The 23,493-nt window shown below is 36.1% G+C and overlaps 1 protein-coding gene across 1 annotated transcript in view; it reads right to left on the reverse strand.

Moving 5' to 3' along the window:
* The window catches only part of LOC129272972 (NXPE family member 1-like), a 39,194-nt gene extending 36,242 nt beyond the window's left edge, over positions 1 to 2,952 (reverse strand). The window contains exon 1 of the mRNA XM_064107819.1: positions 2,672 to 2,952. The gene's annotated coding sequence lies outside the window, so the exon portion shown is untranslated. The remainder of the gene's footprint in view (positions 1 to 2,671) is intronic.
* Between the last annotated feature and the right edge of the window lie 20,541 nt (positions 2,953 to 23,493).

Consider the following 23,493-nt stretch of genomic DNA (forward strand, 5'->3'; position numbering starts at 1 on the left):
GAAGGCTCATATATATGTGTTCAATTGACCATACTGCATAAAATTTGAGCCAGTTAGTAAATAAATGCTAGTTTACGATTATAAATTATATACAATATGATTCAGATTCTTTCTTTACATTATACCCATTTACAGTGCCATTAACATTTTTGTGGGACACGCTGTATAATGGTTTGAAACATGGACCTGGGAAGCGGGGGTGAAGCAGAAATTTTCCTGGGAGTGCTGCGTGTATTATTTTCCATAGGCCGCACCCCCGCGAAATCAGGTTCCCCCTGTATTTGTTTTTAATGTTATAATGTACACAATTATCACATCCGACAATCGCAAATCACTTACTAGGGCTTTCTGTTTTTCACATTATTCCAATAGCATATATCCCTCCTAACGCGACTCAATCAAACTCCGGCACTCCGATCATGGATAGGTCCATGCTCCGATACAGACGTGGTCCCGCGCGATACGTGATAACCATGACACTACTCGATAGCAGGGAGGGACATGGATGTGGTTGGACTTGAAACTTCCAGGTTTTATGTCGAATCAAGTGTGCAACGCACGACCGCCCGTATTTTGTATAAAAAATACAAGTCAGAAATCAAATTTCACAGTCTTTTTCGCCCTGCCCCATGGCCCTGGGAAGCGGGGGTGCTGAGGGTGATGAAGCACCCCTAAAATTTTGGGTACTGCGTGTGTTATTTTCCATAGGCAGCACCCCCTGGAAATCTAGTATAAATGACAGAAATGGAATGAAAATGAAGGACATTGTGTAGAAACCTTTGCACCCCCCCCCCCCCCACATCAGAATTTTCCGACACAGTAGTTGAAATAGTGTTTTTAAATTCAACCTTTTTCAGATCGGAATATCAAATATTTTCTGCTCGCGCTTCGCGCTCCCATTATTGTTTTTAATAATGAAAACATGTATTTAGAATGCCCAGATACTAGGTCTAGATCCAAACACGCGCACGCATGTTTATTCAGATACGCAGCTTGTTTTGGGGGGTACTCCGGGCTGAGAATATTTATATCTGATACATTTTATCAAAATAAACAAATTTTCATCAAAATCTAATAACAAATAGTTAAGTTATTTAATTTTAAAGTTCAGCAATATTTTTTTTAATGGTGATATGCATGTCGTCATGAACATGTAATAGGTGGGTTGATGATGTCACATCCCCACTATCATTTTTCTTATGTTATTACATGGAATCAAAATTGTTTCATATTTTTCATACCAGTGTGAATGATATGTCTCCCTTATAATGAAATAAGTTGCAGCAAAAAATATCTAATGGACTAAATCAGTTGTCAATTCAAATGTTTTTGTTCTTGAAGGGGAAATCTTGAATAAACCTAATTTTATATAATAAAATACAACAGAACAAGTGGGGATATGACATCATCAGTTTGCTCATTGAATATTAATGACGACATGCCTAAAACTGTTTCACCGGAATAATACTAATCTTTAAAATGCAATAACTTTGATATTCCTTGTCTGATTTTGATCAAATATTTATTCTTTTGTTCGTCTGATTTTTCTTTATCTGTTCAAACCATATTACATTCAGTCTGGAGTACCCCCTTTAAACGTGCTTAAATATAAAGTTTCAGATCAGAATATCAAAAAATTTCTGCTCGCGCTCCGAGCTCACATTATGAATGTAGGAAGATATCCAATTACCCATCATTTTCTTGATTTACAAAACATGAATAGAATGTCCCGCTTTTAGGTCTGAAATCTCAATGTTGTTTCCGCTCGCGCTTTGCGCTCGCATCGATATAGTTATATACCTATCCTATTCATGATTAGAAAAGTACTAAGAATGTCTCGGTTTTATTGGTCTGAAATCTCAATTTTGTTTCCGCTCGCGCTCGCATCAATTGTATAGTTATATACCTATCCAGTTTATGATTACAAAAAGTGCTTAGAATGTCCAGTATTTAGGTCGGAATGTAAACATTTTCAGCTCGCACTTCGCGCTCGCATTATTTAATTGTTGATATATGTATCGTCTTCATGGGTAACTGCAAGCAGTCCTTATAACAGGTCCCTTTCGATCAGGCAGAGCGTATATTAAAAATATCTGCTCGCGCTGATCGCGCTCGCAGTTATTATTTGTTACATACGCATCTTGTTCAGTGGCGACCGCACAGAAGCGTTGTAGCGTAACAGTAGGGCCAGTCACAACTTTCACGGGCGAGATTACCGGTTGTAACAGGGCCCTTTGTTAGCGCAGTGTTAGCGCAATGTTACGCTAACATCGTTTCTGTGCGGCCGATACAGGACCACAAACATTGCTAAAAATGTGTGGTAGTGTGTGTGTGAGTATGTGTGTGTGGTGCCCTTAGTGGTGTGTGTGTAAAGTAACAATGGAAAACTCAGTTGTGTCCCCCCCCCCCGGCCCCCACCTTTGAGGAGAGATTTCAGCACCCCCACTGAAAAAAATCATTCCAAGGGCCCTGGTTTGAAATGAGAAGATGAATTGATTGACATAGTTAGCTTGGCCGGGGCTTCCTCGGTTTATTGGTAAAATGTAGGGAAATGTCCCCAGTGTGCCATTGTAAATGCTGGCACGCGGTGGCACACACATTTTCACACCCTCCCCATACACACATACACACCCTTTAACACAGGGGAGATATAATAACACAAATAACTTACCTCAGTAAAAACAAAACGGATCAGCATTTATGAATATTTTTCACCCATTGAAAACACTATACATCCTTGTATGGCTGATATTTTGGTAGGTAATACAATCTGTTACAAAATGGTATAACCAGCGATTGATTTTACAACGGGAAACATGACTATACGACTAGGAGCAAAAGCATTTGCAGATCTCAACACGCAGAAAATACAGATTTGACAAGTTGCATTCTAAACTGCAAGTGAAGAATGAAAGAATGAGATACGATATCACCCTATACACGACAAGGAATGAGAAAGTCATAACATGAAGTCTGTGCATACCAAACGATTCCCGGAAATGATGGAGACTGTGAGACTATGTCATTATGAGGTGCCAAGTGTTCGCTTGAACGTTCCGTGAATACATTCCTCGAACAAAATAATTTCCAAACTCAATTTTGTTACGAAAAACAGTCAATGAAAATGCAATAGATAGTGAGAATAATATTTGCTGGATGTGTGGAATGGGAATTGCTTAATAGTTGACCAGTTTTCTTCTATTTGATACTATTTTACTATATTCGCGGGAATATCCCCACCATGTAAGTATTGCGATGATATGCCTTTCAGTGCTCGCATGGCATTTTAGCTGTATTATTTATTACATCAAAGATGCACAAAGATTTGTTTCGCAGAATCTTCTTTTTTGTTTAATATAGACGACCTGATATCTGTAATCACATGGTTTTGCTGAACACTGACTGACGAGATATTTCTAATTTCCCATAGGAAATAAATTCCATACTAGCACGAAATAGTGCTATACAATGCATACATATTTCTGGTGCGTGCATTTTACTTCTTGCACATGACTGAAGTTATTTCGTGTATTTTGTTTTCGATATTATAAAATCATTAACGTTCAACACGATATTTAGTTTTGGTCATGTACGCTCATTTAGTGTACGTAGACCCTATTGCAAATCAGAATCAATTCCGGACTCGATACTATAATAATATTGGCTTTCTCAAACTGGAGGTAAATTGTAACTATCAGCAGGTCGGTTTAATAGTACAGGAACATTGTTACTGTCAACAATAAGAGCGTTAATTGATTTTGTTTGGACTGAATCAATTGTTTCAAATGAAAAGGGTCTATACTAGGCACGGAAACTATCATAATTTATGCTAGTCACGCGATGTTCTAGAACGGATATGCCATGTTCTGTCTGCTCGATCTCAATGTTAGGGAAAATAACGAGATGTAAACCTTTATTACATCAGTCACAGTATCATAGTATCATAGTATTATACATCAACATGTAGGTAATCTATTTAGCATTAAGATGACAATCAATCTTGACCTTTTGATCCTTCGGGATATTTTAGTGGGAAAACAAAGGTGCCAGTGGGTAGTTTCGACCGATTGCCATAGCAAAAGTTCTGAACATGGTTAATTTCAAATGAAAAGCGAAACGTAAAAACAAAATTAATTGTAATAATATTTACATCAAATTAATGAAAATTAATTAATTTTTCATAATCCTACACAGCAAAAACTGCGGTGTTAACCGGTGTACATAGAGGACCACACCAGTTATTTTACACTGGTGTTAAATTGACAGTGTTAGTTTAGCACCTATAGGTGTTATTGCAACACCTTTGGTTGTTACATGTACACTCTTTGGTGTTTATATTCAATCTCTAGTGTGTAATTTTAACACCAGAGGGTGTGGTCCTATATTAACACCCACTGGTGTCAGTTTTAACACCACTGTTTTTACAGTGTATCAATCTGGTGTGAGATTATTAATAATTATAAAGATATAACCGGGTTTTCGCAATATTATGCTCGTGAAAACGACTGTTCCTTGTGTTGAAGCACTGTGTGTGGACTTTCGGACACTCAAATACACGCGACTAACCATTGTTTAACAGAGACTCAAACCCCAAGCACCTTCTGATCTGGAGATTCTCCCGCCTGGATCCCCAAGCAAACTGAAAACTTCAACTTGATGTGCGCGAACGCACATCACGAGCGCGAAGTCCCTTGCGGCCGGGGTGCAGCTCTAGGGTCCTAGATGCTCTCCCGTGCTATCTCAAGCTTATTTTCAATTGAAGATATTTAATGTTTGTTCTGTGTAACCATTTTTTTTTTACCTCAGCCTCTATGATATGGATTTCTACTTGTCAGGGGGAGAAATAATCTTCCCTGATGAATTTCTGGCATTGAGGATTGCAGGAAAAGGAAGACTTGAGGCCTTGCTCGTTTAGAGAGGTCATCACTGACGAAAATTTTCTTCTATCGCTTGTCTTGCGATGACACATATTTGATTAACTCCTTCTTCACGTACTCTTTCATTCTGAAGCTTGTGAAACCTAGATGGATTGGACGAGGTCGCGATGTCTGGCCACTACGGTAAGTTGGAGTGCGTCTGGGCAACAATATCTACAACTATCTTCGCATCAGAAATGAGCTGCTTAATTGTCTTCAGACAAGCTTCAGCGCCACCATCACCCTCACTCTTATCATCTTCAGGAACATTAAAGATGACGATGTTACACCTCCGTGATCGATTCTCTAGGTCATCTATCTTCTCCTCAACCTTCGCTAAAGCACCTGCTAGTGCATTGACCTTCTCACGTAACTTATCTACATCATGTTGAATTAGACCGTGAGCGTTGGCACAATCCTCTCTTACCTGTTTGAATCGGGCGTGTATTCTCGCTTCAAATGCCCGAGCCCACCGGGGGGCATCATCGTCACACAACGTGCTCATCGCACTCGCATTCATATCGGATTTAATGTCATCAGTTTTAGCTTTTTTCTTCACTGGACTTGTCATGATTATTGTGGCAATGTCTTCTATAAAAAATTATCAATCATTTTCTAGTTATATTATATGAGCTTAAACTAACTTAAGGAATATTTAGTACACGAAAGGCAGACGTCTGAGAGCTCTACGTTGCTGCGAGCGTCGCCATGTTCCCAGCCCAGTCCTGAGCCAAAAGTTTACATACACCCATGGAATTAAGGGACATTTGTTCGCTTGCCAAACATAAAATTTACTATATCTTTAGAAATATAAATACTACTGTGACGAATTTGGTATCAAATGAAAGAGTGTATTAAGCTGCTGGAATCAAAGTGTATTTCAGGTGGAATTTTCTTTGAAGAAAAAAAAGAAATATTCGTGCCAAATGTATTCTACTGTTAGTTATTATATTTTCAAACATCATTTAATGGAAATAAATAAATGTCAAATCTATGATTTATATTACATTTTCTATCATAATATGTCACCACTGAACAAAAAAATGTAATCTAAAATGTTTGTGTTGAGTATATAGTAACCAGCACAGATATTAAATGTTTTTATCAAGTTTTTATTTTTAAATTGAAGATATTGGGGGAAAATGACACCTTGATATTTTTCAGCACCTGGTGACAAAGCAATGTGATGAAGGGACATAACATACTCATTTGTTTGATATCGAATTCGTCATGATAGCACAAATTAATATACAAGATAGAGCACATTTTATGATGTTTGGCAAGTGTTTGCTTTTCTTTGAATTTCCTGGGTGTATGTAAACTTCTGGCCTCAACTGTATACTTTCTGGAAAGAATTCACGGTACCTTTTGCCGGGGAGGAAAACGGAGTAGAAAAAAGGTGAGGGAAACAAAGGGGAAAGGCAATTTCGATATTTTTTTCCCGCGCGGAGCGGGAAAGCAAAATTTTGTATGAAGAGAAAGAAGTACGTCTCGTTTAGGTTTTTATTCTGTTGACACAAAAAAAGAGAGAAAAAACAACAAAATCATATCCTTCTTCACTTTCTCCCTTCGCTCTTCCTTTTCCTCCTTTCCCCTTCTTTTTTTTTCTTTTTGGGAGAGTTTTTAGGGGCGACCGCCCCCATCGCCCCCCTGGCTATGAACATGCTATAGGTCGTATGCACTGCATGGAAAGTGCAAACATTTATTATGATGGATATGTGTGTGAGTGTGCGTGGATACATGTACGTGCGTGCCGGAGTGGGTGTGTGCGTGCATATACACCACATGCACATAGTGTAAGTATTTGCACCTAATTTAACCTATGTTTTCTGCATTGAAGAAAATTGACATGTGTGTACCCAATTCAACCTATTATTTATATATATATATAAATTTATATTAAAGAAACTTGACATGTCTTACCTAAATTCATTGTATAATGTACAGGGGCCGCAGGACGGTTTTCAAAGTGGGAGCGGGGGCTGAAGCACCCCCCCCCCTCCCGCGTCCGCGGCTCCTGATGTATTACTACAATGCTATTTCTCACAATAAAAATACCGATAGTGATGATAATGATAATTCACCTTCTCATAGTAAAAACTCTTCAGCCATGTGTTCGTGTTACACGGAGATGAAGTGCGTTTTAGCAAATCTTCGAGATATCATGCGTTTCAGCTCTACGTGTTAAACGTTTCCCATTTCATGGGATTGTTCGCTTTCAAGCCTACAAAACCCTCTGAAAAGACTTAATTATCAACTCCTCGGAGGGAGTGAATAATCAGTAAACATTTCATTTATCTTCTATAAATCAATTATCCCAATCGTATTAAATCCCTTTTAAAACACTAATGCAAGTACAGTTAAAGTACTATATCAAACATTTTATATTATTGTTTTGAAATTTGTGATTTTTTTTTTCAATTTGTTTCCCTCGGCTTAGGGATTGTATTATTATTCAAACATAACAATATATCTTTTCAATGACAAATCAAATTAATAACAACGGAATACAGTACAACAGTAATTGCAACAAATATATAAATTGAACTGTCAGGTTCACATAATAGTAAACAATTTAAGGAACAAGCAAGGAGTAAATGAACAATAATATTCATGGAAAGGGAACTGAACAGATCACTTCATGTAAACATGGCACGTAATTGAAACCATTTCTTTGTAAACTTTACCATTTTACAATTTGACTCTGCGACATATTTTTCATTCTTGAAATAATTCTGAAGTGCAAATTTGATATTATCAAAAACTGGTAATTGATGTTTTACTCTAGAAGTGTAAATCATCTGTCGTATCACTATCAATAAACAATTTAATGCATAATTACTTGAACCTCTTAAACCAAATAATTTTTCTTTATTAGATAAAAATATTCTTTTTCCAGTTTTAAGAAATATCCATTGTTCAAACCTGTCCCATATATGTTTAATACATGTACATTCACAAAGTAGATGAGTAACTGTTTCACGGTGTACATTACAAAAAGTACATTCTTTTTGTTGAGCTAAATTAATTTTAAACAATATTTCATTTGTATATAAAATACGTTGCATTATTTTGAACTGAAACCAACGTAAATTCACATCGGTAGTACAACTGAATCCAATAAAGCAATAAGACTGCCATTGCTTGTCATTCATATCGAATATACACTTCCACTTAAGAAAACTTTCACATTCCACTTTTCTTTTCTTTTTAAGAATCGTATAGATGTGTGAACAACCTTTATTATATTTCATAACAAGTGCTATCGTATCAGGGATAATAGGTTCTTGGAACTTTGCTTAAGTATGTGCCATTGCTAAAACCGTCTCTTATAGCATCACATAATCCACGGTAAAAAATAAGATCTATTTGAACATTGTATTTTTCCTGAAGGTCATTCAAAGAGAGGAAATTGCCATGTACATCTAAAATATCATTAACAAAACGAACACCCCTATTATTTAGAGATCTACTGTGAATTGAGCTATTACCTATTTTGATAAAATCATTGTTCCATAAGGGTTGGCAAGGTATATCATTACAGTGCATAGATAACAGTGTGCTATACGCTAAGAACATTTCTTTCCAAAAAGGATTTTTAATTTCGTGTGCCAGTCTAAAAAAATAGCCATTTCCCATATAATGATCCAAGTTTTGCGTTTTATGCAAAAACGACTGAAGAAGACAAATAATATTACCGTCAATGGAACCGTTTATCATATTTTTCATCCAAGAAATTTTCAATGACTGGCAATGCAGATTTATGTCTATCATTTTTACTCCACCTTCAGAATAACTCTGAGACATTTGATTTCTACTTTATCTGGTTTCTCTCCCCATATGAATCTATGAAATTGGGAATTTACATATTTTAGAAATAACTCTCTTGGATTCGGGAGAGAAAGAATTAAGTAGTTCAATTTAGACACAAACAATGAGTTGACAACCGTAACTCTTCCAAGGACCGTCAGGTAACGTCTTAACCATGAAGTCATTTGACTTTTGATCTCTTTAAACTTTTCATTGTAATTATGCACTGTTATTTTCTGAAGATCTGTACAAAAATCTTTACCTAAATATCTGAAGTATTCATCAAATACCCAATTCAAATTCCTATTGGCAAGAATACAGTCTTTCTTGTTCTTGTATCCTCCAATCCATATTGCATGTGTCTTGGTTATATTAACGGTCAAACCTGATATTGTTTTATATTTTTCCAAGATGTCAAAAGCACTACTCAATTCTCTTTCTGAACCATTTAATGTCAGAAGAGTGTCATCTGCATACTGTAATATTTTATGACATTTACCAGAGGGCATCCTCAAACCATCTATTGACGTTGATTGTCGAAACAAAACGCCAAGTATTTCAGCACATAGTAGAAAAATATATGGAGACAATGGATCTCCTTGGCGACAGCCTCGCTCTATTGAAAATCTGGGAGACAGGTGTCCATTGATTAAAACACAAGATTGAGCATTTTCATAAAACACATCAAACCATTTAACAATGGTCGGACCGAATTTAAAGAAGTGTAGTACATTGCGAATAAAGTCATGAGAAATTGAATCGAATGCCTTCTCAAAATCTATAAGTAACAATAAACCGGGAATATCGTTTAATTCAGTATATAATAATATATCATATAACAAGCGGATGTTTTCTCCGATAAAGCGTCCGGACATAAACCCTTTCTGATTCTCATGAATAAGAAGAGGGAGTACATTCTTCAATCTATTAGCTATACAAGTAGATCCTATTTTGTATACGACAGTTAATAATGATATGGGTCTCCAATTTTTTAAATAGTGTCTAACTTTACTTCCTTTGGGGATTAAAGTAATAACTCCCAACTTCTGTATGTAAGGCATACCAGATAAAAATGAAGAGTTTAAATATCTAACTAAAAATATATGGATTTCCTTCCAAAAATGTTTTAAAAATTCAACAGTGAATCCATCTAGACCAGGAGATTTATTGTTTTTCATATTTGTTAGGGCATAATAAACCTCGTCGGTGGAGAGCTCTCCTTCTAAATTCCGTGACATAGCATTTGTTAATTTATTTAGTTCATCTTTGTTTATCATTGCATTTAAATCAATATTTATAACAGGGTGCCTTTCATACAGTTGTGAATAAAAAAAAAATTTCTGATGTAATATCCTCATGTGTTGTTACTTCCTTATTTTCATTGGTAATCAATTTGCATATTCTTTTATTAACAAAATTTTTCTTTTCTAAATTAAAAAAAATATTTGGATGGTTTCTCTCCGAACTCCATCCATTTAGTTCTGAATCTCATCTTTACTTCTTCATTATTTTCTTTCTCAATTACTCTAACTGAGCTTTCTTCTCATTCAGAACAGTTAACCCCCTTTCTATATTTGTATTTAAAACCAAATATTTTTCTAAATTTACAATTTCTTTCTCTAAATCATTTTCTAGATTAACGTTTTTTTTCTTTTTTGCAGCAGCATATGAAATTGTTTCACCTCTAACAACTGTTAACAGCGTATCAAAAAACAGCTGATCGCTTACATTAAACTCATACCAAGGATTTTGACCATCTACTACATTTCCACCGAATCTTACCGGTCGGGTTGAGTAGGTATCAATTGTCTGTTGAATAACACCTTTAATCAGTTCTATATAAATATCATCTTTTAACAATGAGTTGTTAAATTTCCAGTAACTCGGTCCTGTCTTACAATGATTTAGATTCAATGATAACTTCACCAACGAATGATCAGTTCTGTATCCCGGTAGAATTTATATTCTGTTAACAAGATACATTAATTCATGAGATACAAGAAAATACAAGAAAATAATCCAATCTGGCTGCCTTAAATGGAGTGGGTTGGCGCCATGTAAATATATTTTCATGTTCATGTAATTCTCTCCATGGATCCACCAAGCTTAAGTTAGTTTTCATTTCATCAACTCTTTTCTTTGCGTTTGGATTATTCAAACGAACATAATTAAATGTGTCTTTATAAAATTTTGGACCAAATTCCAATCACCACAAAAAATTGTTAAAGGGTTTTCAAATTCTAATGCAACATTTTCAACATCTGAATAAAAGTTAACATTGTCTTGGTTGGGGCCATATAGAGATATCAATGTTATATTATAATCATATATCTGGAAATCTAAAGCAACAAAATTCCCTTCGGTTGACATTTTGATTTGATTTATATTAAAGATAACACCCTCCGCAAAGAGAATGGCTACACCCCTAGCATTAGACGTTTTATGACTAAAAAAACTATTATCTCCCAAAATATGTTATATTGAAACTTCTTCTTCACCTACAAAATGAGTGTCCTGCAAGCAGCAGATATGAAACTTTTTTGCCTTAATATATTCTAAGACATCATTTCTTTTTTTACTATTTCCTAAACCTCGACAGTTCAAAGAAATTATACTGCAACTACCCATCATACATTGAATCTAGCATTGAGTTATGAACAATAATTCCTGTGGAGGCTTTTTCAGTTGTTTTCAACACTGACAACACAACAGTCAGTCCGCAAGCCCCTGTGTTAATGAGCAAATGAGCAAGAGTTATCCAAGTCCTCTCGTGGCTGAATTCATGTCCCTGCAAAATCTCGTAAATTGTGAGACTTTCTTTCTCAAAGAATTTAACCACTTTCTCCATGAGTAATATTGATTATTTTTATACCATGGGCAAGAATAGATGTTACTCTTTTATATTGGTCATTTCTTTTGAATGAAATATTTTGATAAATTAGTGATTTTTTTACCTGAAAAGATGCATCAAACATAATTTTCTTCCTCTGTTTTCACTGGCAAATTGTGCAACATTTTGTGTTTTAGGCACCAACATTATTTATATCATCAGAAAGCTCAAACTCTATACTTTCTTACAATGTCACTTTTGATATGTGGCATCTTTTAGATGGGTCAGCAGCCAGCTTTTTCCATCAAGATGCAAGACGAGATTTCTGAAATTTCTGAGTAACATAAAATCCAGAGTTCTGATTGGCTAAATACTGTTTTCAAAACAAACAGGCGCGGGTAATTTGAAGAGATTACCACATGGTGAGTGTGACCTTGCAGAGGCCCAGTGTGGGGAACATTGGAATTTGCGTGGGTGTGTGGTCTCTATGACCAATCAGAGCGCAGTATTCTTGTTTTTGAGCTGCAAAATGTACTTGGCCTATGAAAAGCTGGCTGCTGACCCATCTAAAATACATCTTCTTATAAAAATTATATCATATTAAAGCTTAGATCTTCAGCTTTATCATGATTTAAAAATTATTTGTGCCCAAACAGAAATTAAGTGTGAAAACAACAACTTTTGTTGCATGAAAAAAAATATTTTGTTTCATGTTTTAGATCAACAGTTTTTCCTATATTACAACATTCTTTTAAAAACCCAAACACATGACCTGAAAGAATGATTCTTCTTCTTTACAAAGATACCAAAAACATGAAATTTGGTCAATATTTAGAGCAACAATGGCCGAATAAACTACTACTTTTCCATAGACATGCAAATAACATTGGTGAAAACTATACCAGTTTACTTGAGCTACACGTTATTCACGTGCTTTCTTTTATATTACTTTCTTTCATTTGTTTTCTTTCATATTATTACAAAGTACCCCATAATAATAATTAAAAAAAAATTCATGTCAAATACATAACTGAAAAATTTAAATCATTAGGTCTTGACCTAAAAGCCTTAAAAACATGAAATTAAAAATGTCTTCAAAGGTTAACCAACTCCTTATTTGACATCTCTATTATTTGGAGATGCATGAAAAAAAAAATATATATATATATATATAAAAGCAGCAACTAAGTCTTTATCATCCATGCTATGAATAAAAGCCATGACATAAAAACACTCAATTTTCTTTATTCGAGCAGTACAAAAGAAGCAGAAAGGATTTTTTTAAATTTTAATACTGGGTCTCATAAAACTAAAGTATTCTCTATGCCCTTTCCATTATGGCACAAAATCCCCGTACAAGTTCTTTTCTATTTTTTCCAAAATATTTTGTTATCATCCAGGTAAATTGTTATCTTGTACTGGAAAATAGGCCTATTCATTTTGTTTCATGTAATAAAAAACAACAACAACAACAAAAGCATTACATTGCCCATCAGTTCATTTAGGCAAAAATCAGAAACATGTGCTTATCTTTCTTTTGTATGACATGGACAAAGCAATGTGTTAAGAACTAAAAAAATGAAAACTAAGCACTAGAAATGGAATGGATGTAGTCCAAAGTTAAATAAAAGAAATATAAAACGCTTGGGATGATTTTTTTTTCAGGGAAGTCCGAAAGTCAAAAATATAATGATCTAAAACTTGATGATGATGAGTAAATCTGCAAAGCTAGCCATTCACAGTTTTCCATTCTGAGTGGATTGAGCCCCTTTCTCTGGTTTGTAGATATAACTTGACTCCAATCAGCCTGATTCTAGTCGACTTTAATATTTTCCTCTTTACGGATTCTGTAGGCCTCTTTCTCGAGTAGGTATCGATGCTTTTTCAATTGAGGAGGTAAATCTACGACGAATCTCCATGGGAACTGTTGTGACTGCGTAGGTGTATTGTCTCCTCTTCTTGATGTCCGTTGCTGGTAGGCGTTCAATACTTTGTTTCGATCCATCATCGAGACAAATCTGATGATGACTGGTTCTGGCGATTGTTGGCTGCCGCCTTGAGCACGGCGGGGTAGGCGGTGAGCATTACTGAGGAGTATATATCGCTGAATACCAATTTATTTGAAGACCTTTCCCACCACATCGACAACGTTCTCATCAGTTTCTCGTTTTGCCCCATATAGCAACAGATTCATTTTTCTATCATAGATTTCAAGTGCACTAAGCTTCACATTCAAGTCAGACTCTACTCTTTGTGTTTCCTTTCGCATGCTTGGCAATGATTCATTTTCAATTTTGGTTAGCCTATCAGAAGAGTCAGTAGCAAATTTCTCTATTCAGCCATTGATTTCTTGATGTCTATGATCTCCTTTCTCAGAGAAGATACATTCGAGTTCATATTATCAATTTTGTCAATAATTTGTGTTTGTGACCTATGGAAATTCAGCATGACTCACCGGTTCGTTTTTGTCCGCCATGTTTGATTCTTGCGTATCTGTGTGTGAAGTTACGGGATGAGCAAACGTCGCTTTTTCCGCGGTGTTTTCTGGTGTAATGCTGCCTGTAGATGGGGCGTCTGTGTGCATTTGGGGTGCGGGTGCACGTGGTCGAGTAGTTGAGTCCCTATTTGAGTCACCTTTATCACCTTTTTTCCCCCTTTTGACGAAGAAAATATGGGTCACGTCCTGGATTATGCTTTGCAGAGTCACTCATACTAGATTATTTCCAACGTTTGAGGTATATTACATCCTGAATTTGAGTCCTAGGCGAGATTTTCTAGTCAGAAGACAACGGGTTGCGGCCGTCCTCCATGACGTTGCGCGATGAACCTAAATTTGTGATTATTCTATATTATATCCCTTACTTAAGATTGTGGCATTGAGAGTGCACAACAGAAGAAAAAGAATAGTTTTACTACGAGAAACGTTTGCCATGAAATAGTTCATTTTCCTTGCTGACGTCACGCATAGTCCATTTTCCCCTTGGGGAAAAATGAACTACACGTTTGTTCACCCCCCCCCCCCTCCTATTCCCGAGCTGTAGCGCTAGCTGAGCTGTAACCTCCACTGCACTGCATGCATCGTATCAGGACTTCTACCCCTGGACATTCACCCCCCGGAAATCTACCTCCCGGACATCTATACCCCCCGGACATTTACCTCCGGACATCTACCCCCCTGACATCTACCCCCGTATCCCAAGGACTGTTTGCCGGATTTCATGGAGAAGATGCGTATCTTAGGTAATAAAATCATGCGAGCGCGTAGCGCTGGATAATTTTTTTTTATTGTCAGCACTTTTTAGTGAGCATGATGTCCGGGGGTAGATGTCCGGGGGGTAGATGTCCTAGGGGGTAATTGTCCTAAGGGGGTAGATATCCGGGGGTGAATGTCCGGGTGGTGGATGCACTGGCGTAAATCCCGGGGGGATGGGGGGATATATCCCCCCCCCCCCACTTTTCGAGGAGGGGGGATGGCCTGTACAAACATCCCCCCACTTTTTACGAAAGAAATGAAAAAAAAATCACAAGAGATAATTGTTTTATTGGTGAAAATTCTTCCGAAAATACCGCTTAACAAGTAAAATAATATTGTTGAATCATAAAATGCAAATAAAGAGCCAGTTCACCATTTCCAAACGAAATACTTATGTCCTTATTATAACATTGAAGAGAAAACCCCCGTTTCTTCCAATTCATCAATGTTGGGGTCTTTGGGAAGGGATTAAGATGGAATGTCAAAAACTTTTGAATGTAATCTCTAATAAAACCATTAAACCATCATGGGGTAAAAAAGATAATAATATTGGAGGTGTAACTACGGGGGACATCGGGGGCACATCCCCCCCCCCCCATCAGCTGACAAAAAAAAAAAACGGGGAAAGGTGGAAAAGGAGAAAAGAGGGAGAAAGGAAGAGAAACGTAGTGGGAAAGAACAAAATATTATTCATTATAATGTTATATTATATTATAATTATGTTAAGTTACATTACATAAGAAACATTTTTATCATAACTTTATGAAACATAATTTGCCCAGGGCCTACGTATTCATTGTTCCTGGTGCTCGCATTGTCTGTTTAACGAGATATATAATCCTGTTTTACTAAAACATCCCGTTTTCAAGTCAATATGAACCAAATATATTTCCTAGCACTTGAGTTATCATTGTTTTATGTAGTGACATATGCTTCTTTTTCATGACTCAAAAGTGATTGCCCCATGTTAAGGTCTTCGTATATATGAAACATTTCCTGTCCGTGATTACGTTCGCATTAGTGGATTGGTGAGATATGTCTGCTCTTCATGAATTCCTGAAATCAGTCCTTAAAATGTCCCTTCTTCTGATCTAAATATCAAAAATTTTCAGCTCGCGCTTCGCGCTCGCATCATTTGGTTAATGAAATACGTATGGTCCTAGTTAATTCCTACAAAGAAACCTTAGAATTCCCCACTTCAGGTCTGAATTATCTAAGTTTTCAGCTCGCACTCGCATTGTTAAGCGAGACAGGTACCTATCATGATTACACAAATTTGATTATAATGTCCCTTTTTAGGTGTGAATATAAAAAAATTTCAGCTCGCGCTTCGCGCTCGCATTATTTGATCAGTGAGATACATATCTGTTTAATGACATTGTCCTTAAAATGTCTCTATTAGGTCACTCACTCAGTCATTCAAAAATTTTGCTGGTGCCCCCCCCCCCCCCCCCCATGCCGTGACCCACGGTACGCCACTGTGGACATATCAATGACAATTCCTTGCATATCTAAAAACATGATTGCAAAAAAATGCCAAAATATTTCAGTCATCCCCCCACCCATCAACACGGATTTACGCCAGTGGGTGGATATCCGGGGGTGGATGTCCAGGGGGTAGATGTCCTAGAATCGCATGCATGCCACGGGAAAGTTTCGGCGAGCTGCGCTGGGACGTTAGCACTAACCATGCCTGGCACTAACGTTAATCAAGTGCACTTACAAAAACTGCAATTTTTTCATCGAGAATTTTAGATTTATTCTGCAACTTCATACAGGATAATTAAATTGTGAAGAAGCATAACAAGGTGAGTCAATAAAGATCCGATGTACAGTAATTAACGTTAGCCGGCTAGCGCGTTGCAATTTGACTTGAGTGAAAAAGCAGCAAGAGCGCAGCGCAGCGGACCTCTCATTAACCGCTGTAGGGTAGAAGCCGCGCACAGCCTACTAAGCTGGTTAGCATTTACAGCTCAGGCGCTATAGGTCTAACGTTAGAACGTTTGTTTTTAAGCCAGGACGATCTAACGCTACTATGGTCCAGATTGGTTACACAACAGTTCCCACTTAAAGAAGGGATATAAAACAAATATCTCAGGCGTTTCCTTCAAAAGCATAGTGGGGAAAATAGTAATTGCCAGACCTACCTCGGATTTCCCACTATAGGCCTTCTTTGTCAAAGCGTGATATATTTGTATTCTAATTAATAAATTGATTATAAAATGATTATGATAGTAATAATTGTTAGTAGTAGTATTAGTAGTAGTAGTAAGTGGCGGAAAATATGCTAAAATCTCGACTGAAAATTTGAAGAAAAAAAATAGATGAATATTCCAAACATCATTGAGTTTGAAGAGATGGAACTTAATAAAAACATCCAATAGAGATGTCTGTTTTTAATTCTACTTTTAAACTGTCAAGTCTTGTAATTTCTAAAGGTGTTACTCCAGGCTGAAAATAATATTTAAATATAATATTATAACATTTACTGAGCAAAACGCTAAAAATCCATTAAAATCTGATAAAAGTAACGGAGTAATTGAATTATGAAGTTAAGCAATATTTTAAGGATGAACGCCTTCAACAATATGCAGGAGATGGACCGATGATATCACGTCCCCACTTCTTTTTTTTCTGAATTTAATTATTATACATGTGTGTATAATAGGCCACCCACGTAAAACAATTTGCATGTAGCATTGATTATCTTACATGTTTTGCTATTTTGAGATTTACTGATGGTTTAAAAACGAGTATTTTTTTCATTCTTGGTTTAAAAACTATATGAAGAAAAATAACTTTGTATTACAAAATACAAAATAATAAATGAGAATATGACGTAATTAGCATATTCATGAAGACATGCCTAGATCAGTTTCACAAAAATAATGTACAGTTTTAAAATGCCATAACTTTGTTATTCCTTACTTGATTTTGATGAAATTTTCAGTGTTTTCATTGTTTATCCTTTAAATTTGATGGAAAATGAATCCATTGTGCTTTTGCAGCTTTCTGGAAAGTCTTAAATCTTTAATAAGAACTTTTGATATCTGGTAAGCCATTTCTTCATTTTCACAATACAAGGTTATACATTATACATTGAGATGCAACAGTGGCATATATTCGTCATAAAAGGCACCATAAAGCAATGACCAACCGATAAGAAAGAACCTTTTCACATTTTCATGGATTAAAGGGGAATCCAGCCTTGGCCATGAAATGTTGTGTTAAAAGGAGAAAAACAAATTAAACAGAATGGTAAAAGTTTGAAAGAAATCGGACAAGCAATAAGAAAGTTATAGCTGCTTTAAAATGGAGATCACTATTAGTATGTAGATTTCAAATTGGCAACTGGTAAGTGAATTATGACAAAAGGCAAGGACAACTTTCCCATAGGCTATGTACTTTATTATCAGGGATTTGTGGTTTTCTCCTAAATACCCATTCCCCTGGGGCAGTAATCTAAATATAACCCAGGTAGTATTTTGTTTAATGTCCTCATGAAAGAAAAATATAATTTGAAATAAAAATGTTGGGAAAAATGACATTTTAGCCATAATATGTATTGGAGTACATGGAAGAGTAGTCCTTGCCTTACATCACTATGACATCACATATGCGGCCAATTTGAAGTCTCCATGAGTATAGTGATTACCAATATTTACAACTTTTAAAAATTCATAACTTTCTTGTTGTTTGTCCAATATTGTTCAAACTTTCACCTATCAACTTGTCTGATATTTCTTTTTCTTATAAAAACAAGTTTTTATTTGGGTTGGATTCCCCTTTAAGCTAATCGGTAAGTTAATCGACTCGGCATGCTTTGAAGACCACTCCATCAGACCCTCCCCTAGCCTATAATCTAGGCGGAGGCTGCAGTTATTGTCTTTGATGTTATGCTTAACGCAAGCGCTACGCTATTATTATTATTATTATTATTATTATCATCAGTATTATTATTACTATTGTTATTATCATCATCATTATTTTTTTTTTTCTAAAATCCAAATACGAAAAACACGTTGCCTTTGTGAATGATGAGATATAATATGCGCGGTGAGGGTTTGCCTATAATCTAGGCGGAGCTGAGGCTCTATTTATTGTCTTTGCTGCTATGCTGAACGCAAGCGATACGTAGTCTTTGCCACATCAGACGTATCGCTTGCGTTAAGCATAACGGCAAATACAATAACTGCAGCCTCCGCCTAGATTATAGGCTAACCCTCACCGCGCATATATCATCATTCCCAAAGGCAACGTGTTTTGGGTTTTTTTTATTTTATTTGTATTATACAATGAGTGGCCCCCAAAACCTGTTGGTTCTTACAATTAAATTTAAAAAAATAGTTAAATGAATGAATAAATAATATAAATAATAATGATGATGATAATAATAATCATAGTTATAATAATAACAAATTTATTAATTGAATAATCAAGCAAGCATACAATAAATTAACAAATAGTAAAATGTATGAAGAAAATAGGCAAAACAAATATTATAGAAGAAATAACATAGGATTAATATCTTCACACGAAAGGAAACGTTGAAAACGATAGCATATGTTTGAAAGAGCAATGTTTATTAAGATTGTTAAATCATACAGAATTTGTATACAAATAATTTTCATTTTTAATAAGGGGTGTACGTTGTAAAATTTAGAACATAAGAGACATAATAGAGACGGTTGTTGCCATGGTTTGCATTCACTTCCACCGAAAACTCGTTGATAAAGGAATTTACAAAACAGGGTACCCCAATCCTCCAAGTATTTCAATGGGTCTGATTTGAAAAAAAAAATTAATTAATTAATTTACGTATCGGAAAAAGCCCGGTTGACACTTGCACGCATTGTGGTCCCGCAGAGTTTGCGCACGGGCACGCACTCATGCGTGTCAGCTTGCGTATAGGACGCGTGGCAGTGCGTAAAATTTTCAACATTTTGACAATTTGGGCACGCAATTCAAATCCACGAACCATTCGTAAACTATGCGCAACATGGCCATGCCAGTGCGTACCACTGCGTGGCGTCGAAATAGAAATTTCGTGGCGAAAAAAAATAGTAGGTAGTGTCCGGGGTAGTGGGAGTTCACGACAGGGCGCTCATACTTTACGCAGAGGCTAAGCATACTTCAAGCATAGTCCACGAATGATACGTACAAAATTATGCACATAGGCCACGTGACCAGTGCAAGTGGTCCTGATAAACGAACGGAGAGGGCGTCAACACCACAACGTTGCAATATTTAAATTTGCGCTAGATACGTCACAGAATAGGGTGTCGATAATATATGCTGAAAGCACTCAGGGACAGTGCGTGAACATTGCGTGAATTATGCCCAAGCAATGCGGAAACATGTCGCAACTATGTCGTAAATGTGTCCGGACAATGCATGCACTGATACGGGCAAGTCGTGCCATAAAATGTTCTGCACAGGCACGCATCAATGCGGAGCAATGCGGGCACCGCAATGTGTGCAAGTGTCAAACGGGCATAATGCCCGTTTGACACTTGCCCTAAGAACGATTTTTGTTTTTATCATCATCATGCCACTTATCATACCTACCATAATTCCAGGGGGTGCAGCCTATGGAGGATAGCATCCCCAACACCCCCCCCCCCCCACCCTCAGGGCAATGATTTTTGGACTGATCTAGTATTGCAAATAACAGTGGGAGAAAAATTGTAAAAATTCATAACTAACAATCGTCTCATATAATGTCAGTATGTGTAATTTTCGGAATCATATGATAAACATAATAAACCAATATTGATGATTGCTTGGCACATTGCAAAAATCTACACCCATAAATATTATCCGGTTTGGTAGCTAACCATCAATCACCATTGTCGAAATATATATACAAAGCAAGTTTGTAATGTTTCACTTTATACATCTTGGTTATATCAAATCAATCCATTTCACAATCTGTATCATTCCATACGCAACACAGATAATTTGATAATCGAAATTGCTGTAAGGAACTGTCATTCTTAAATATAGCGATTAACATTATATTGCTGGTAGACGAATTAAATGAAATATGTCATTCTTTCTTCATGTCATTCATGGTGTATAGCATTTTTGCACATTGAAGATGATGGGGGAAATTATTTTCGGGGAGATTTATCTGTTCCTTTCTGTCCTGAAATTACCTGAGGTGAAGCCAAGAATGATAAATAGGCAAGAATGTTCCAAATTTTCATTTGCATACCTGGTGGAAGAGCCGTGGTGTAGTGGTTCTGACTCTCGCCTTGTAAACAGAGGGTCGTGTGTTCGAATCCCACCGCGGTCTAGCGTCCTTTGGCAAGGCGATAATCCACACTTTGCCACTCTTGACCCAGGTGCTAAATGGGTACCCGGTAGGATGCGAAAGATATTGTATGATTGATTTTGCCAGCGCCATAATGAGGCTGCGATGAATGCAAGGAATGCTCCCAGGGAGTGGAAATTGTGCACTTTTCGTGCGGGATTAAAATGAATCCAATGACCGGGGTAATAATATGCTGTAACGCGCTTTGAGCAATTCTGGGAAAAGCGCTTTATAAAAATTGGCTATTATTATTATTATGTAAACCTCCATAGAATTATCACACAAGCCCGTCGTCTTTCTCTCACTTTGAAAACCTTGAAAATGACATTTTTTCAGATTTACTAAGAATTAAACAAGGAGTTTATTACATAATGCTACACACTCTCGACGGTAAATTAAATTGTGTATTTTCAGTGAGTAATACTACAAACAAGTCCACCAAAACAAAATTCATTTGAATTTTGAATAAAAACTGAAAAATCAAACAAGTATAACACTGAAAATTCCATCATAATCTGATGTAAAATTAAAAAGTTATGACGATTTGAACTTATGCTTAATTTCACGTAATAGTTATATACATATTGGTCAGCTTGCAATGAGGAGACCGATGACATCACCCACTAACTATTTCTTTTGAATTTTATTTTAAATTATAATTCTAATTTTCCTCTCGTTTTCACGTGAAACAAAGTCTTATTCTTCCATGATTAGGTGAAATTACCCTCATTTGAACATTTTGTGGTTCAATCAAGAGGGCCCTTAATGTGACATTTGTATTAAAATTGGTAATATTGTACAATTCAAACAATAAAGAAGTTACGTCATAAGACTTCCTCCTTTGCATATCGTTGACGTACGCATACAATAGTTTTATGAAACTAACATAAAGCGAAAGTTTAAGATGTCATGATTTTGTTATTGTACAACCAATTTTGATGAAGTTGTCAGCGGTATGCTTGTTTTCCTCTGTTGAGTCAAATCAACAATTTCCGGATTGTATTTGACCTTTTATATTAATTAGATTATTTTCTTAATGTTATTTTTTTTTTATGTGTTTGGATAATAAACCCAAATGAGAGAATTACGATTTTCCAGTACAGTATAAACGAATGTTTATTCCATAAACATATTAATGTAAAGTGTTGGCACGTCTGCATGTGGTTCCATAATATCCATACAACCTAATGAATAAACATACAGATTCACAATTTCCGACATTATTCTTAATGTGCATAGCGTAAAATAGATTTTAAACAGTTATACCATAAATAAGTGGTAAATAATTTACGTGATTATTTAAATATGGCATCACCGAGATCACTACATATGATTGTAGTTTAACGATAAATAATGATGCGAAAGTTCGATTTCTGTCTCATGCATACGTAATTAGTTTTAAATACACATATAGGAAGACATTTTATGTACATTCATATTGCGAAACTACACTGGGGAAAGCAATTCATATTAATCCTCTCATAGTACCCACAATGATATCAAGATAATAGTACAACTTCACGCACATGATAGTTAGGTGAACGCATGGTTATGTGAATATCTCTATGTTATATAATCATGGTAATGCATTGTTACAATGCATTATTAGAAGTGCATTTTTTTTTATTAATGCCTCTTGTGCACATTCACAAATACACGGAAAATGATATTATAAATCCCACTGGCTGCGTACCTATTGTGTCATCGATTCAATGGCCCGTATTCTGAACTCGGGTTTGAATTAAACCATGGTTTAAAGTTGTGGTTTAAAAATGGAGAGCCAATTGGTGCACAAATCCCTAAAAGTACACATCCAGTTCATTAACTCATATGACACCCAAATCGTCTGGGAATGAAAACTGAAATATTTTTCATCATTATGAAAGCAAAAGGAAACGAACTAGTCCAACAGTCTTACTTCCGTGTGGAAAAGGGCGGAAAGGTGTGCCGAAGGCGTGTTATGGGTCAAAAACTTTGCATATAGTTATAGTGTGTACTTCTTTTTTTTTTGTTCAAGGTAAATTTGAAAAATGAAATTAATCGCACATACTGTACATCATGTACATTCTTGTATACCGGTATGTGGGTTTTTTTCGGATTCGTTGTATGGCATAAACTGTGAAAGATTGAAAACGTGTGCCATGTTCTCAAAGTTTTTGTAAATCAAATGACGTGAGGATGGGGGCCTGGGGGATGGTTTAATGTTTAATTTGTATTCAGGAATAAACACGCACACACCCGCAACCACACCCACATCTGTATAGCCTACAAAGTAACATGTTTGCAAGTGCACTATGGCATGCCCAATATAAAAGCACACTGATGCTGACCCTATAATCATGACAAAGATCAAAGTCCATAAGTAGTA

This window comes from Lytechinus pictus, chromosome 12 (genome assembly GCF_037042905.1).
Source record: "Lytechinus pictus isolate F3 Inbred chromosome 12, Lp3.0, whole genome shotgun sequence".
NCBI lineage: Eukaryota > Metazoa > Echinodermata > Echinoidea > Temnopleuroida > Toxopneustidae > Lytechinus > Lytechinus pictus.